Below are 12,126 nucleotides of genomic sequence, written 5' to 3'. Positions count from 1 at the left end.
CTTCCTTGGTAGTCCATCCAGATTACCAAAGTTTAGAAACAGGTTACAATCCCGAAACTGTTACAGTTTCCGAGCTTGCTGGTAGTTTTTCATCTGCCAGTGAAACAGGCGAAGAACCTGAAATTTCCGAACCTGTTACTCCAACTCCTAGTGTTCCTGATTCACCAAGAATAGAAAGAATTATCACCGAAAATCTTCCTGTTGGTTTAATTGCTATAGAAGAACTTGTTCCAGAGGAAGAAATAGGCGTCTCTAATCCTGAAGATCAAATTACCCTTGATCTAAGGGAGCGTGAATCCATCTTTTACAGTCCTCCTAGAAGTACTTCTTGGTACCTTGCGTTAACCAATTTTTTAGACAACTCAGTAGGTTTTTCTACACCTCGTACTCCTTTTCCACCTAGAGGAATTCATACTCCTGTAAATATGTCTGGTCAGTCATCTGTGTTTACGCAAAGTCCTGAATCTTTTTTACATGGCGGTCCTTCTGTTCCTACTGGGTATCAATCTCTTTCTGGTACCTTTGCAGGAGCATCTCCTCAACCCATTGATCATGGGTTATTAGTTGGAAACAGTGGTAATGTACCATTGAGTATAGGTGACATTTAGATGATGTCAGGTTCAGTTCCCGTTACCCAACCTCAAGGTGGCCAATTACCGCCTGGGGGGCAACCTTCGTTAATGCCTGGGGGGCAACCTCAAGGTCAGTACGCTCCTATGGGGCAATACATACCTCAAGGTCAGTACGCTCCTATGGGGCAATACATACCTCAAGGTCAACCCCAGCCTCAATATGTACCCCAAAGTCAACCTCAGTATCAATATCAACCTCAAGGATGGCAACCTCAAGGATGGCAACCCCAAGGGTATCAACCCCAAGGGTATCAACCTCAAGGATACCAACCTCAAGGTCAAGGTCAACCCCAGTACCCGTATTTACCTCAAGGTTATCAACCTACGGGTCAATACTCTGGTCAAAGTTATCAACCACCTCAAGGGCAATCATATGGGACTGCACCTTACAATTATCAACCCTATCCTCAATCCGGCTATGGATCTCAGTATCCTCAACCTGTTACGGGTCAATACCCTGGAATGTTAGTGTGGGATCCATCACAGGGTCAACAGATGTCGCAACCAAGTATACAGTCGGTACCTCAAGCAGGACAACCTGTAGTTCCTGGTCCACCCCAGCAACCGCAACCTGTCCAGTCAAGTGTTCAGACCCCTGTAACTTCGGTAGTTACTCAGCCGCCAATTGCACCTGGTACTCCATCTCAAACGGCTGCAGCAACTACCGCCACATCTACCATACTTACTTCTGGAGTATCGGCAGCTCCGGTTTCTACTGTCCCTGTAACCACTCCTCAGACATCTGTACCGTTGTCTGGATCTACGATTCAAACCACAGTCCAGATGCCTGTAGGCCAACCTGGTACAAGTACGGTTGTTACTACTCAACCTCAATTTGTTCAACCTCCGTACCAGGGACAGTATCAACCTGGGCAAGCTGCCCAACAACCGGTTTACCAGTATCAACCGTATCCTGGGTACACTTATCAACAACCTCAGCAACCCCAGTACGGTCCGGTTAATCCTGGTTTTCCAGGAGGATATAATATCCCAAATGCGACTCCTGTTCCTAGTTATCCTGGATATCCTCCTCCTGGGGCTGGTATTGTGACCCAGAGTTTTAGAGATCCTAACCGGCAGTTACCGTTTATTGCAACTTTGGATTTACCCGACTTGACGCGCCTAACGAACGATCCAATTCAATATCTTCAGTTCTGGCCGCCAATGCCAAATAAGTTGCCCAGCGATATACCCAAGTTCGAAGGTAAGTCTGGAGAGGATCCGTCCAATCACGTGATGACTTACCACCTCTGGTGTGCTTCAAATTCCATCTCGGATGATTCGATCCGTTTACGTCTTTTTCAGCGTACACTCATTGGTCTCGCGGCCAAGTGGTACATTGAGTTACCACGGGCCTCTTTTTACAACTTTAGCCAGTTAGCTACCTCGTTCTTAACTCATTTTCAGTTACCAGTCAGATACGATAACGGTACAGAGTTATTAACTTCACTAAAACAATCGACCTCCACGTATATTTCTGATCACATCCATGAGTGGAGACGTCGAAGAAGATTAGTGAAAGTTTTTATCCCGGACCAAATCTTAGCTGAATGGTTTGTTAAATCATTATTACCAAGAATTACTGAAGATGTAGCTAAGGCCGGAGTAGTTACTGAGGAGCAAGTCATTGCTCAGGCACAATACCTTGACTTAGTTTACACTCAGTCGGGTACGTTACACGAGAAGATTCCGGATCTTCCAAAGTCAAACCAAATCGCTGCTGCTCCTTCGGGATCTCATGCCGCTGATGGTATGATTGGTATCGTGACTACAAAGAGCAAGAAGAAGTCTTCCAAGGCTTCAACTACTCCAATTATCACTTTGCCTGATTCTCCGACAGGAGAGTCTTCTCCTGAACTTACCGCCGACATTCACGCTGTAGAGTCATCTACGGCCAAATCAAAAAACGGTGGGAAGAAGAAAGGAAAGAAGAAGGCTAAAGCAGACAAGGCTCCAAAGGAGAAAACTGAAAAGTCGGAAACCAATGACGAAAAACGCAAACCTCGATATCCTTGTCTCATTTGTGAAGAGGATCATTTTACGAGAGACTGCCCTCATCGGGCCGAGGTAGTGAAAATAGTCAAAGGTTCTCCCACTCCTGCTGTGTTAAAAAATCCATTTCCAGAGCAGGAGAATAAGATGATAGGTTCTTCTTCGAATGCCAGTGAAGAACCCATTTTGATGATGTCTCATGTGAGGATTGCGACTCGATCGCAAGATTATGGTAGTAAGGCTCCTGTTGATGGCAAGGAAGCAGAATCTTCTCACTCTAACCCATCAACCTCAGCTCCTGGTTCCGATCCACTACAGATCGAAAAACCTAACCCAGACTTAGTGATTAAGCCGCCCGCCAAGGGTGTACTTCGAAGGTCTGCTTTCAATCCACATGCGAGAGCAGCCCAGAATTACAACATTGTTGAGGACTTAGCTGTTTCACCTTCAGCAATGTCGGCACTCGAAGTGCTGCAATCATGTCCAGCACAACGAAAATTGCTTTTGTCGGCTATCGGAGCTGTCGATGTTCAGGACCCGAACCTAATGATCTTTGATCTAGAAAATAGTACACCACGTCTCCCCCATCAAATGGCTTTCCAAATTCCAGTGATAGTCAAAAACAGGCCTATTCATCGGACTGTGATTGATGAGGGAGCTTCTACGTGTATTATGTCGATTCAATGTTGGAGATCGCTTGGTTCTCCTTCGTTGAACCAATCCCCCACCATCCTTAAGGCCTTTGATGGCCGTGGGTTCCGTCCGTTTGGTATTCTACAAGAATTGCCTATAGGGGTCGAAGGTAAAACCGTTAGTCTGGATGTGGAAGTGGTTGATGCCCCTCTAGACTACAACCTTCTTTTGGGTCGAAGTTGGTCATATGCTATGACAGCGGTCGTTTCATCGGTCTTCAGAGTAATTAAGTTTCCACATAACGGTAAGATCGTGACAATTGATCAGCTGACATACTTTTCATCCGACCCAGCCTCTTCAGAGAGTATCCAACATGTTGGTAAAACGACAATCCCTTATAAGGACGTTGGTGTAGGTTTAGTTAAGGATTCCGGTTTACTGGGAACTTTTCCTCTCCCTCCGCTCAGCGTAGAAAACATTATTTATGATGATCCTTGGTATGTTCCATCTGACTCTGAGATAGACTCATTCGGTGATGTTATGCCGTTGAGTCCGTATGAAATTGCTTATGAAGCTCTTATGTCTTTTACCGACTTTCATTCAACCAAAGCCGACCAAATGAATGTGGTCAGTGAAGAATCACTTTTCACCTCACCCTTAGAATGGATAACGTTTCCCGAAGTCGTGTCATCTGACGAACAACTTCGCGAAATCCTAAGTGTAGACAATCTACCATGGGAGGATCTCCATCACAGATCTTCGTTTTTACCTAAGGATGATGCATTTGAAAATGATTTTTCATCTATCTTTACCGCTGAATATGTCAAAGACGCTCAGGATCCAACGAAACATTCTGATTCAGAGTTGAATTTAGGGAATATTTCTCGTACTATTCCCATTGATATTTCAGTGAAGCCCGGAATCGAGGAAAACATTCATATAGGTGCCGCATGTACTGAAGAAGAAATCCAAACTTACAAGGCCCTATTCCAAGAATTCCGCGACGTGTTTGCCTGGTCTTACGAGGAAATGCCAGGAATCGATCCTGCCATTGTTGTTCATGAAATCAAAACCTACCCGGATGCTAAACCCATTCGGCAACGGTTGCGTCAGATTCACCCTCGAAAAGCGGCTGCGATTAAAGCAGAAGTCGAAAAGCTGTTGAAAGCAGGTTTCATTTATCCGATCCCGTTAACGGATTGGGTATCGAATATTGTTCCCGTCAATAAAAAACAAGGAACAATAAGAATCTGTATCGACTATAGGGATATCAATCGAGCTTGTCCAAAAGACAACTATCCTACGCCTTATATCGATCAAATTATTGATGATTGTGCCGGAAGTGAAATGTTTTCCTTCATGGATGGTTTCTCGGGCTATAATCAAATCAATATTCTACCTGCCGACCAACCAAAAACGGCATTCATTTGTCCATGGGGGACATTTGCTTATTGCAAATTACCTTTTGGGCTTAAGAATGCCGGCGCTACTTTTCAACGGGCGATGTCTTATGCATTTCATGACATCAAGCACATTGTGCAACCCTATCTCGATGATTTGCCTGCTCATTCTTTACATCGAGCTGATCACCTTGTCCACCTACGAGCAATCTTTATGAGGTGTAGGCATTATCGAATTCGGTTGAATCCCCACAAGTGTGTTTTCTGTATAGAAACAGGTCGATTGCTGGGATTTGTTGTTTCAAAAGCCGGCATTCGCGTCGATCCCTCGAAAGTCGAGGCTATCATCAAATTGCCTCCTCCTTCGAGTTTGCGCCAACTCCAAAGTTTGCAAGGGAAAGCGAACTTTTTACGCCGATTCATCCCAAACTACGCCGAGGTCACTAAAGGTTTTACACGGTTGTTGAAACAGAACACACAATTCTTTTGGGACGAGATTGCCCAACAATCTTTTGATGCACTTAAACACGCGTTGACCCATGCACCGTTATTGCATCCTCCCAACTACAACCAGGACTACTTCTTATACCTCGCAGCTTCGCATTCCACCATTGGAATGGTGTTAGTTCAAGAAGATGAATTCGGAGCGGAGCATGTGATATATTATCTTAGTAGGACCTTGAATCCCACTGAGCTAAAATATTCGCATGTGGAGAAATTGGCCCTGGCAGCCGTTCAAGCTGTCCAGCGTTTCCGTCACTACATTCTTCTCCGCAAAACTACAGTTATTTCGGATTGCAACCCTATGATTTATATTTTGACAAAACAACTGCTAGGGGGCAAGTACTCTAAATGGATTGTCATCCTGCAAGAGTTCGACTTGGAGTTCGAGAAGTCCAAGTCTAAGAAATCCTTAGTTTTTGCGGAATTGATGTGTGATTTCCCGAGTGCTGACACAGAGACTGTGGCAGAAGAGTCCATTGCGGACGAATCTTTGTTTCTTATCAGTACTGTAGATCCGTGGTACGGGGATATAATCATTTATCTCCAAACCCAAACCTTTCGGCCTGAAGCTTCCAAAGCAGAACGTCGAAAAATTCGGTTTCAATCCCAGCCATACAAAATTATTGGAGATACACTTTATCGCCGGGGGGCAGACTTAGTTTTTCGACGTTGTTTAACTCACGAAGAGGCTGAGAGGGTTTTGAATGATTGTCACTCTGGAGCATGTGGCGGTCATATGTCTGGGTATGCCACAGCTCAGAAGGTGTTGCGCGCTGGCTATTTCTGGCCGTCTATGTTTAAAGATTGTATCATTGCAGTCAGGAAGTGCCACAACTGTCAAGTGTTTGATCGCAAGATGCGCGCTCCACCTGCTCCTCTCCACCCTATAATTGCCGTTGGTCCATTCGCCAAATGGGGTATCGACTTTATTACTTGTAACCCTCACTCGGCCGGGGGGCATGCGTATATCATCCTTGCGGTTGATTATTTTACTAAGTGGGCCGAGGCGATGCCTACATTCGACGCAAGCGGCAAAACAGCTGCAGTTTTCGTATTCAATCATATCATAACTAGGTTTGGTGTCCCACAAGCAATCATTACTGACCATGGGAGCCATTTTCGAAACGTCATGATGACTGAGCTTACAAGCCAGCTTGGTTTGCGCCACGATAGCTCTACTCCTTATTATCCGCAAGCCAACGGTTTGGTTGAGTCTATCAACAAAGTTCTAGTTATCATGATCCGACGAACCATTGGTGTTCATCGGTCGAATTGGCACAACATGTTATTTTCCGCGCTATGGGCATACCGAACCTCAGTGAAAAATTCAACAGGGTTCACTCCTTTCCAGCTAGTTTATGGCTTAGAAGCTGTGTTACCCATTGAATGCGAAATCCCATCACTTCAAATGGCTGTCGAATTACTTCCAGCTACTTCCGAAGAGGAGAAACGTTTATTATACTTGGCTAAATTAGATGAGACTCGACGTGACGCTACATTGGCAATCGAGACTCACGCGAAACGAATGAAAGCTCAGTATGATAGAAATGTAACCCCTCGAAGTTTTTCGGAAGGAGACCTAGTACTATTATATGATCAAGCTAACGATAAGCTAGGTGCCGGAAAATTCGTTCCCATGTGGCATGGGCCCTACATTGTAAAGCGAAAGCTAGCAAAAGGGGCTTATGAGCTAGTTGACTTTGATGGGGACTCTTTGGGTAAACCCAGAAATGGACTTTACCTAAAGAGGTATTATGCTTAAAATGATGGGTATGGAGAAATTTTTAGATAGGTTAGATTTTCTTTCTAGCTAGCAAGTGTGTTAGTTTAGTCAGTGTGCTTAGCTTAGAGAGTGTGGTTTTTCGTCGTTATTCTGGCTTATCTTGGTTTTACTCTTGATATTGTAGATGTCGACGCCTCTCCAAACATACATTGGATTTGCTGATGGTGCTTGTCGTAGTACACGGAATATCTCTTCCGCAGCTTGGGTTATCTATTCGCCCTCTGACGAGTTAGTTTCTATGCATGGGGTAAGCCTCGGTCAAACAACGAATAACATTGCAGAATACAGTGCAGTGGTTGAATTATTATCCGAATCTATTTCATTTGGAATTCGACGTTTGATAGTGAGGTTAGATTCTGAACTTGTTGTATTACAGCTTAATAGAGTTTATGCCATTAGAAATCCTGTGTTATTAAGGTTGTTTTTGAGAGTGCGTCTCTTGGAACGTGAATTTGATTACATTGAATATCAACATATTCCAAGGTCTTTAAATACATTAGCAGATGCAATTGCTTCTCGAGTGTTGGACAGACATTTACAATAATCATGCAAGTAAATTTAAAAACATTTCATCATACATGTTAAACAAGATAAGCCGGTAATAGTGATATATATAGATAGAAGTGTGTCAAAAAATATATACATCGTCTTCGATCATAGGTTGAAAACACCTTATGATCGGCAAAATGATAGTACAAAAAGTCAAAATGTCACATGTGACTACAAAAGTGACTAGTCAATCACTGGTGGTGCTCTCTGTATGACACCACTGCGCGGGCTACCTTACGCAAAAATCTCCTAAACGGTCCAGGGACCGCGACTACAAAACGCTGAAGCCTGATAGGAATGTCATCCATAGTAGTCTCAGGTATATCTGCCGTGAGACGCTCTAGATCATGCTCCAACTCAGCTAGTACTTCTGCAGCCGCGTCCTGTGGGGCCGGTACCGGTGCAGCTGGATGTAGTCTATCAAAAGGCCGGAGGTTGGCTGGACGCTGTGGACCAACATCTGCATTTTGAAAGTTTTACTGTTAGTTTTGAGACGATATATATGAAAAATAAAAAATACATAATTAGAAAACTTGTGAAAATAAAAGTACCTCTGTCGTCCCATTGTTCTCCCTGTGGAAGAACCATGTCCGGATCACCTCTAAAATCCATTCCGGCATACGGAAAGTCCTGTATCGAAAAAACCTGGTCCTCTAACCAGTGAAAGTAACTATCTGAGAATCGAACCACTGCCGCACCCTCGTCAGGATGCCGGGCCATCACCGCAACCCATCGTATCAGCTTTGGCTCCCGAGGACCCAAGATATCAACAGTGAGTTGCTGAGGGATCAGCATTGGAACTCTCTCCAAGGCAAAGCTCACGACTATAGGCCCATATCCAAAAGTCTTTAGTCGTCCGTTCTTTGCCTTGGTCAGTTGGCTCTTCATATGAGCCGACACAGCTTCACACCAGTTGAAAATGGTGCCTTGGTAACAGTCAATTGCCATCCGCATTTGGGATCCGGAAGCAATGTGTAAAGCGGCCGCGCCGCAAATTCTGGTAACCGTGAACGCTATGACTTTGAGTTCAGGCAGAGTGATGTGTTTTATCTCTATGCCTTTTGAATGGTGAGCCCCACGTGTGCACCAATCTTCGCGGAGACTATCAAGGGATTGGCCACCCGGCCTAGTCCCCGCAAGATTGAGTTGCTCGCCTCTGTTTGGCAAGCCAGTGAGAAAGTATACATCCGAGGGCTCTATCTCGAGCTGGTGCCCTCCTATGTAAAAGCATTGTTCTTGAACGTTCCATCGCTCAACCAGCCATTCCAAGAATCTTACCTGGCCCCTCATGCCCGGTATGGTCCAATATTTGTATAATCCGCATGCTCTTAGGGCATCCAGGGAAGGTTGATGATTTATTGCAGCTTCATCTTCCTCTACATGCTCTCTTTCTCTCCAGTCTAACATGGTTAATGCCCTGCACATCAAAAATAGCAATTAGAAATTGATTTGGGAATTTTTGGTAGTTTTTTGAGGGAGTTGGGGTTTTGAAATGCGCACTTCTCGGGAGACGCACCCCGGCTTTGTAGCACAGGGCGCCCGGACGCGGCTGGCCTGAAGGCAGGCCGCGTCTTCCGACCATTTTCCCGTATGAGAAAAAGTCGGGGGACGCAGGTCACCCGAAGGGCACCTGCGTCCGCCGAGAGGCGCATTCCAAAACCAAAACCCCCCAAAAAATGAAACTAAGACCTAAAAATTAATTCTAAACGGATAGAAATGCAGAGTAGGATGTGTAAAATACCTGGATGAGACGGCGTTCGATTCCGACGGTCAGATTTTCCGCAGCGACCACGGGAAGTTTCTTGTCAAAAGCTCCTTTTTCAACCTCAAAAGTCAAACGGTAAAAATGACATGGTAAAAGGTCTTTTTATAGGTTTTTTGGATGAATTAGTTCATTTTTTACCATGAAAAGATGTTTTTCGATGTATTTTTGCCTATTTTAAACAGGTATGAGTAATGTGTTGCTTTTGTGCAGGACAAAGGGATTTCGAGGGAAATTGTCATTTTTCACAAATAAAAATATCAGAGTCATCTTTTAAGCCCTTTTCTGACTCCTAAAACATGAAAAGATCGCCGAGCATTTCTTTTATACTCGTTAAAACGGAATTAAAAGACGGTCCCCTTTTAGCTCTTTTCTGACCGTAAAATCAGGAAAAGATTGCCGGGTTTTTGTCGTTTCAAACTCGATAAGGAAATAAAACGACGTGTCCTTGATCGCTTTTTACTTTTCAGGTCGACGACACTATTATGAAAGTACTCCTTGGTCGCAAGATCAAGCGGTTCCCCCAGGTATTATTTTATACTTTTTCGGGCTTGAGGGACACAAATTTACGAAAAAGTTCAACTTGGAGTTTCCTTAAGTTTTTCAGATTCTCTAAAATTGAAAAACGCTGAGTTTCTCCTATACTGGGCTCGTTAAAACTTTTACAGTAAAAGACCTGTTCAATTACAAACAGGAACGAACCACTCCTTCCTAGGGTTCGAATTTAAACTAGGTTGGACTCGTCCGAAGGATGAGCTTATAATCAAGCATATGTTATCCTCCTCAAGCTTGTTAAAAATAAAGAGGTACTTGCCAGAAATGGTGGGGGAAAAGAGAGAAGAATGAGCCTGTTTGTTACCTTTTGTCTCAAAAGAAACTTTATTACCACTCTTGAACACGACACTTTTCATTCACCTGGGTTGGGAAATCTTTTACCTCACAGTTGACCAAACCACTTTGAAAGTCTTTAACCGGGTTCCGGGGATTAACTTTGAGTTATTCGTCACCAAGCCATCTGTCGTGTCGTGATGTGTTCAAGAGGTCTGCAAGCAAAACTTTAATCTGCAAAATACTTGTCATCCATTTGACCATCCCTGAGTCAGTCCTTACAGCAACATTTCTTCAACTTGAACAATGATTTCGTGTTGCAGGCTTGCCTGCAACGGGTCGCTTTCTATCGACATCGACACATTATCTAGAAAGATGACTTAGGAATCGACAGTACCTTGAAGTCTGCATGCATCAATGGTAGGTTTCTCGCCTTTGACGTCAGTTTACATCATTGACTTTCGATCAAAGGATTCCGTGAAATGTTCGACATCAAAACATCTATTCACATTTCACGGGTTGTGCTTGGTACTTTGAGAACCATTGACATTACTGGTGGTCTCTCTCATGCTTGTTAACAGTTTACATCATCGACTGGTAATCAAGTGGTTTCTAACATGTTCGACATCAAATCATTTAATCACATGGTTAGAATCGTACCAATTCGGGAGGTAGAAGTGAAGACCCTGGATCTAGTTTCTACCATCCAGGATGCGAGGAGTTTTGTATTCATTATCTATGTAGGCTAATCATAAACAGATGGCTGCGTCCATACTGTGTCTACGAAAGTCTATAAAAATGATGTACTGCAAGATCATTCCTGTATCAAAATAGTTAGTCCATTAGTTAAAGTTTTGAATCTGAGTATGGGAATGCCTACCTCAGTGATGATATAATCTTATACATGTATTTTGTGTTGAAAATTGCAGGTTCCAACCAGGTCATCCACAAGACAATCCTTGAAATGATAAAGCGCTTCACCCTTCCTAGAATTACAAAACCCTAATCTATTCCAGGCTTCGCACTTTAGGGGGCAATCTGTTACACTAAAAAATGTCACCATGACTACTTACAGTTAGTATGGCTCAAATCAACAGTGATGCTACCCTCTTAGGCAAGTCTTATGCCTCTGCTATCCATCTCAAACTCAAAAAAGAGAGAAAGTCTTGTAAAAAATATGTTTATCTCTGGGGTCGTAGGTTCTCTCTAGCCTTACCTGCGGGGACGCTCACCATGTTCACAAAAGCTGCGTCCATGGACGCTCTGTATGTTAAGGGACAGGTGCGTCCTTCTGTAAAAGGCAAAATGCGCGAGTTTCATCTTAAAAAAGTTACTTGTGGTTACTTCTAGAACCTTCTAGAGGTCGGTTTGATGAAATGGATGCGCCTCCAGTTGGTTCATGTATCTCTATTAAGGGGGAACTTATCCCATCAATAAGGGAGCTATCCCACCCAAAGAGGGGGATTATCCCATTGATGGTGGACCCGAATAACCTCTTTACAGCACTATAAATAAAGACATTGAGCCAGAGGGAGGAGAGGTTAGAGCTATACATTTTCTTTGGGTAAACGCTGCAGGAATTAGGACTCCCATTTAGAACCTTGTGAGGAGAGATTGTCTTTGCTTGATTCTACTTGGAAGTGGGTGAGCTTTGTCAAAGTAGAGGAAAACCCTTGATGGACCCTGGGAGGAACTTGCACAACACCAAGGCCAGGTTGTAAGAGTTTCTTTGTTTCATTATTAATACAAACTGGTTTATTTTTCTCAATAACTTGTGTTGATGAGTTTTTTCATGTGTTCCTTGGTCTGCATGTTGAATATATGTTTTATTATATGAAATACAAGTGCTTGGTAATTGTTTGATTGTTTGTGGTTGCAGGAATTGACATGAAGGAGGAGCTCATCCGGATCGGCAAGGACGGACTACAACAACAACGTTTTGGAATAAGGTAAGCCTAAACACTTGTAGTTTTCATGTTGTAAAAGGTATATTTAGAGAAAGATCACTCCATTTTGTCTTGTTTGTCGCTAGAGAGTTTAGAC

Source organism: Pinus tabuliformis, chromosome 1_1, assembly GCF_031772625.1.
Source record: "Pinus tabuliformis cultivar Carrire ecotype Pingquan chromosome 1_1, CPIR1, whole genome shotgun sequence".
NCBI lineage: Eukaryota > Viridiplantae > Streptophyta > Pinopsida > Pinales > Pinaceae > Pinus > Pinus tabuliformis.
The sequence above is the reverse complement of the archived record's forward strand: the minus strand, read 5'-3'. Positions refer to the sequence as shown.